Source organism: Bos indicus x Bos taurus, chromosome 9 (assembly GCF_003369695.1).
Source record: "Bos indicus x Bos taurus breed Angus x Brahman F1 hybrid chromosome 9, Bos_hybrid_MaternalHap_v2.0, whole genome shotgun sequence".
Taxonomy (NCBI): domain Eukaryota; kingdom Metazoa; phylum Chordata; class Mammalia; order Artiodactyla; family Bovidae; genus Bos; species Bos indicus x Bos taurus.
Genome location: NC_040084.1, coordinates 93521794 through 93527694, shown reverse-complemented (window position 1 = coordinate 93527694; position 5901 = coordinate 93521794). Strand labels below are relative to the sequence as shown.

The 5901-nt window shown below is 44.6% G+C and overlaps 1 pseudogene; it reads right to left on the bottom strand.

Moving 5' to 3' along the window:
• Positions 1–1462: 1462 nt before the first annotated feature.
• LOC113898847 lies at positions 1463–4579 on the bottom strand (annotated as a pseudogene).
• Positions 4580–5901: the final 1322 nt, after the last annotated feature.

The window sequence follows — 5901 nt, the reverse complement described above, 5'->3', positions numbered from 1 at the left end:
GAGAGAGACGCCCCGCCCCACGCAGGCCCTGCTGTCTGAGGGCAGCTTCCAATCGAGTGGGTAAATGAGAGGCTTTCATGGGACCCGGGGAGGCAGGCAGAGAGGCCTTTAGAATGCAGTCAACAAGGAGCCAGTGTCGAACTAGAGAAAATAAGCCCTGTTTCAGCAAGGCTTGTCTGTGGGCGGTGGGGAGGGGGCGGAGTTCAGAGCGGCCTATCTTTTTTCTCTACGCGGCTGCATTGTTTCTGAGGCCTTGTGCAATTCTTTTTGTCTCAAGGGCCCCCCTGCCCTGATTTGGATTTCTCTGTCTCCAGGAACCTGCTGAACGGATCTTAACTCTCCCCCCCAAACCACGTTTCCCTCCCCACTTCCCAGTTTCTGTTTTGGCAACACGTTTCAGACACACACACTTGAAACACTAATATTGTCTTGGCCTCCTGCCTTTCCTTCAATCTGCATATTGTAGACATCAAATCATTCTGTTTTTTTTTTTTTTTTTTTTGATGGAGGCCTGGTTACAAGGGTAGGTAGTCTAGTGTTATGAAAATGAAGGAGAATAAGAACTTAAAAGGAGCCAGGGGATTTGGCAATGAGGTGATCACCCGGCGACTCTCCTGACATTGTTTTCAGTGTAACATTAGGAGCATGTGTGAGACCCTAGTGATGAAGCAGGGACTTGGTAGGCAAAACGTGGCTGAGGAGGGCACAGCACCTTGTCCAGCTTTATTTCTGTTCAGGACGTGCGTTCATTTCAAGGGTAAAACATGCAAGACTAAGTCGCTTCAGTTGTGTCCGACTCTGTGCAACCCCACAGACAGCAGCCCACCAGGCTCCCCCGTCCCTGGGGTTCTCAAGGCAAGAACACTGGAGTGGGTTGCCATTTCCTTCTCCAATGCATGAAAGTGAAAAGTGAAAGTGAAGTCGCTCAGTCGTGTCCGACTCTTAGCGACCCCATGGCCTGCAGCCTACTAGGCTCCTCCGTCCCTGGGATTTTCCAGGCAGGAGTACTGGAGTGGGGTGCCACTGCAAGAAGATTCTACTCGCCCAATAATGCAGTCCAGCATCTGAGCCTCTTCCCTGCCTTCCTTCCGCATTTCCTGGAGGGTGGTGGAGGGGTGGCAATGGGGACTTACCTGCCCTCCTGTTCTGTCTGCAGTAAATGAACACTCACCTGAACTTCACTACCGCACGGAGGTTGGGGGCTTAATGTGTAGCAAGGACTTGGCATCACACACGGTGTAGATATAAAGAATAATGCAGTTTCCCCCTCCACGCTTCTTTTGTCCAGATTATTCACCTTTTTTTTTTTTTTTAAACAAAAGCTTATGCTTAAATGTACAGTAGGTGCCAAGACAACACTGGATTCCAGCTATAGGTGGCAACGGATATCATGGCTGGGAATCCAGATGTTTGAACAGGAATGGAACTAAGGGTCATCATTGCCTCAGGCACAAGGAACAGCTTACTTTTTGTCAGACTTCTTAATTCCACCCGTGGCTAGGGGGCCTTTCACCTGGGCCTTTGGTTTTAGCTCCTTGAGTGTCTTTTGCCCCTCCTTCTGTTTCCCCTTGAATGCCTTGTCTTCCTCATCCATGTCCTAGGCCTGCTTCTTGAGCTGCTTCAGGGGCTTCTTCTGCCACCTTCCCAGCCCAACATGGTGCCTGCTGCCCCTCCCCGGACCCCACTGCAGGACTATTCACCTTCTTGAATTAAATAATTTTTGAATATTACTGAGTTTATTATTATTATTATTTTTTTGTCTATTGTTGTCAAAACCACACCTATTAATGACCCAAGAAAGTGAAAGAAAAAAACCAAGAATTTGATTTTCTGGACAATGGAGTTTTCACTGCTGTCCAGAATATCCCTTTACACTTGGCTCTTCCGCTCAGGCTCTTGGGCTGCACACCAGACAGAGCTGGCGACAGCAGCGCCTTGGCCAGCCACCCGGGCCAGATCCCCCAGGAGACGCCGCGTCGCCTGCGCCTGCCTTCCGAGCCCTGGCTGTGGGCTCATGGCCCCCTCATGCTGGGGCCTGTTACACTTGGATTCCTCCTTGACTTTTTCTGTAGAGGCTTCTGGTCACTCTGCTCTCCTGCCCTCTGGTGTGGGCCTCCCCAGAGGTCTCCACGGCTGGGCCCTGCCTCCTCATCTCTGGGCGGAAGGTGAAGCTTTGGATATGGTAACAGTCAGTGGTTCACAGATGTGACATCATTAAAAAATAAAAAGAAAAACAACATGAATCAGACCATGTAACTTACCCACTTAAAACTGTTCCCGGGGCTCTTACTCCTCCCTTCTGACATCCTTTACTTTGGTCACTCCGACTTGCTTTCCACTTCCTGAGTCTGTCTGTCTGTTCTCTTTCACCACTGAGCCCTTGCAAGCAGCCATTCCACCCTCAATTTTTTGCCCTGGAGGGTCCCCAAAGTATGCAAGACATTCCCCAGGGGCCACACTGCAATCCAGGCTGGATGGAATATCGAAAGAAGCCAATGGCTATTCTAGAAGGACTGTGAACAGCAGTTTATGGGGAAGGGAGCAAAGTCAGGGATCAAGTATATGGTGGGGAACTTGGTCTCTCAGCAGAGGGATCTTACAGATAAGCGACAGGATCTTTTGTTTTTTAGTTGCAGCATGCAGCAGTTAAATAAATAAAATATTAAAAAAAAAAGAAAAATGACAGTGATTGTTTCCAAAGTTTCCAGCATTTGACTGCAGAGCTCTGTGGTCACTGCTGAATTATTTCAAGGGGTTGGTGAATCCAAACACTGCCTATAGAATAAAAGTTCCACATAGAACTTTTTCATGTATATTTATATTGAAATGAATAAAATACAAATTAAAGTATAACTGAGTTCACTGTTACTTAAAAAAAAATGATGGTGTATTTTCTCTAATAGTGCCTTCTAAAGGTATAATTTGAAGTCGGTGTACTCAGATTTTCAAGAAATCTAGGTGCGAATCCTAGCTTCACCATTGGGTGATGTTTTTTAACCTTTTTAATCTCTGTTCCACCTATTGAATGGACTTTATAATTCCAGACTCATCATACTATTGTGAAGTTTCAATGCCATATTAAATACTGCAGTTTATAAATATGCTCCACAATACTTAATTGCAAGAAATGTGTGAGAATCCTTTCTTTTTTTTGAAAACCAGACAGTCAGCAGAAATCCCTGTCATCCACCAAAATGGTGCGCAAGTCAGTCATAGGATGCAGTGGTGATCTTGTTGCTAAATATGTAACAACTGGGATGCTGAATTTAGTTAGGACACAGGTATCAGCTGATAGTTTCAATTTTATTGCTCAGTCATATGGAAGTGATATAATAAGGCTGTGTTTTGGAACTTCATTAATTTGCAACATCAATAGATATAGGTATCTTCTTTACTGAATTGGAAAACAGTTTTGAATATTAAAGAATATTTAAAAAATTTTTTTGTGCTACTCAAACACAACTCCAGGCAACAGATAAAACACATTTTAAAGTTTAATTTGCATTATTAACATTTTATCCATCACTTTCTTAAGTCTATTCTGGGGGTCAGCAAAATTTTTCTGTAAAGGACCAGGAAGGCAGGCCATACCGTCTTTCTTTCTTTTAAATTAATTTTTATTGGAGTATAGTTGCTTTTCAGATGTTGTGTTAGTTTCTGCTGTACAGCAAAGTGAATCATATATCCCGTCTTTTTTGGATTTACTTCCTCTTAAGGTCAGCACAGAGCACTGAGTGGAGGGTCCAGTGCCATATAGTAGTTGCTCATTATTATCTGTTTTATACATAGCAGTGTATATACCTCTGTTTCAGCTACACAATTCCATTGTTGCAGAAAGGAAGCAGGAAAAGCAGCCATTGACAAAGCATGAATGAATGAGTATGGTTACATTCGAATAAAACTTTATATATAAAAACAGGTGGTGGGCTGGATTTGTCGTGTGGGCCATAGTTTGCTAATTCCTGGTCTTAGAACATCACGCCCTGCTTTGCTGCTGCTGCTGATGGGCGGGGGTTGCTAATTTCTGCGGTGTAAACACTGTCATCCAGGCTGGTGGCAAGCTACCAATGTGACATCACTGCACACGGAGTTGGCTAGAGCTATCCCCATGATGGTATTTCTACGATTCAGGTACAGCCAGGGTAAAGGACTCCAAGAGCACAGATTTTAGTTATAGTCCAATCTAGTCAAATACTGAAGAAGTGATTAGTTTTAAGTATTTATTGCTTCTTATATTTAATATAATTTATTTAGTTTTAAGCTTTTATGATTTCATTTTAAAATAATGACCGTGTTTAACCAACCAGCTCACAAAAGGCCTGAAAATTTAACAATTGATTCTCCTGAGCCAGTAGAGCCTGGTTGCCTTCCCCCATCAGGGACCACATGAAAGTTCCAGAAAACAGAAGAAAAGCTCTAAAGTCTGCCACCACCAGTGCCGGTGAGGTGTCCTGGCCCAGGCTGGTGGTTCTGTTCTGATGGCTAGTGGAGCACAGAGATCTCACTTCAGCTCATCGGGTGCCTCATGGGAACTGTGCACAGGCCCCAGCCCCTCATGGGACCCACCTTTTCCACTCATCTCCATTCCCCGTCCTCTGGAGCACCCCCTCCCCCAGGTAGAAGCACCTCGGCCTCCAGCAGCAGCACATGCAGCCACCTCTCCTCTTACGTCTCTGTGTGCAGATGCGATCCTAGGGGGTGAGGGCCTTCTGGACAGGTGCCTGCTTGGCTTCTATGTCTCTGGTCCTCAAATAAGAGGGATGTTAGAGTCGCCTTAGCTGAACCCCACCACCAGCATCCAGTCAGAGTGAAAAGCAAAGGGGAAAAATAGTGCCTCTCATTCTTTTATGATTCCTCTTGTAATGAGAATAAAATAGGAATTAACTCATTTAAAAAATTATCTGGCTACTTGTTTCTCTTGTTTAAAGCAGTGTTAGCTATCACTGTTAATAAATAGAAGAAACTAGATGTCTAGTGTTTACAATAAACTTCACAGTGAAATTTTAAAAATTAGGTCAAAAAATTGGCTCAATCCATGTGTTTAATTTAGATTTCTAAAAATGCCTAACGAAAGTAGGTAATTGAGGCCCAAGTGTGTATTAGTGACACTAGCTTATACAGAATTTGAGAAAATCAGGGACTTCCCTGGTGGTACAGTGAATAAGAATCTGCCTGCCAATGCAGGGGACACGTGTTTGATCTCCGCTCCCAGAAGGTTCCACTTGTCACGGGGCAACCAAGCCACTGCACCACAACTACTGAGCCTACACTCTCCAGCCCCTGCATCCCAGGGCCCGCGCCCCACAGCAGAGAAGCCGCCCCAGTGAGAAGCCTGTGGACCACAGTGAGAAGTAGTCCCTGCTCAATGCGACTAGAGAAAGCCCGTGCAGAGCAACGGAGATCCAGTGCAGCCAAAAATAAAGTAAATAATTAAAAAAAAGAATAATTTGAGAAAATTAGAAAACCATAAGAAAGTTCTATCTACTGCAATTGAACTTTTCTACAAAACCAAGACAGAGTTACAGATGTAGAAAATAAACTTATGGTTAACCGGATGGCGGGGAGGGGTTGGGGGAAGGAGGGGTGAATTGGAAGATTGTTACTGACGCGTACACAGTACTGTATATGAAGTAGATAACTAGTAAGGACCTACTGTATCGAACAGAAAATTCTACTCCATGCTCTGTAATGTCCCATATGGGAAAAGACTCTAAAAAAGAGTGGGTATATGTGTAACAGATTCATTTTGCTGTATGCCTGAAACTAACACAGCTTTGTAAATCAATTGTTTTGTTGTTTAGTTGCTAAATCGTGTCTGACTCTTGCAACTCCATGGACTGTAGCCCCCCACGATCCTCTGTCCACGGGGTTTCCCAGGCAAGCATACTGGTGGCCATTTCC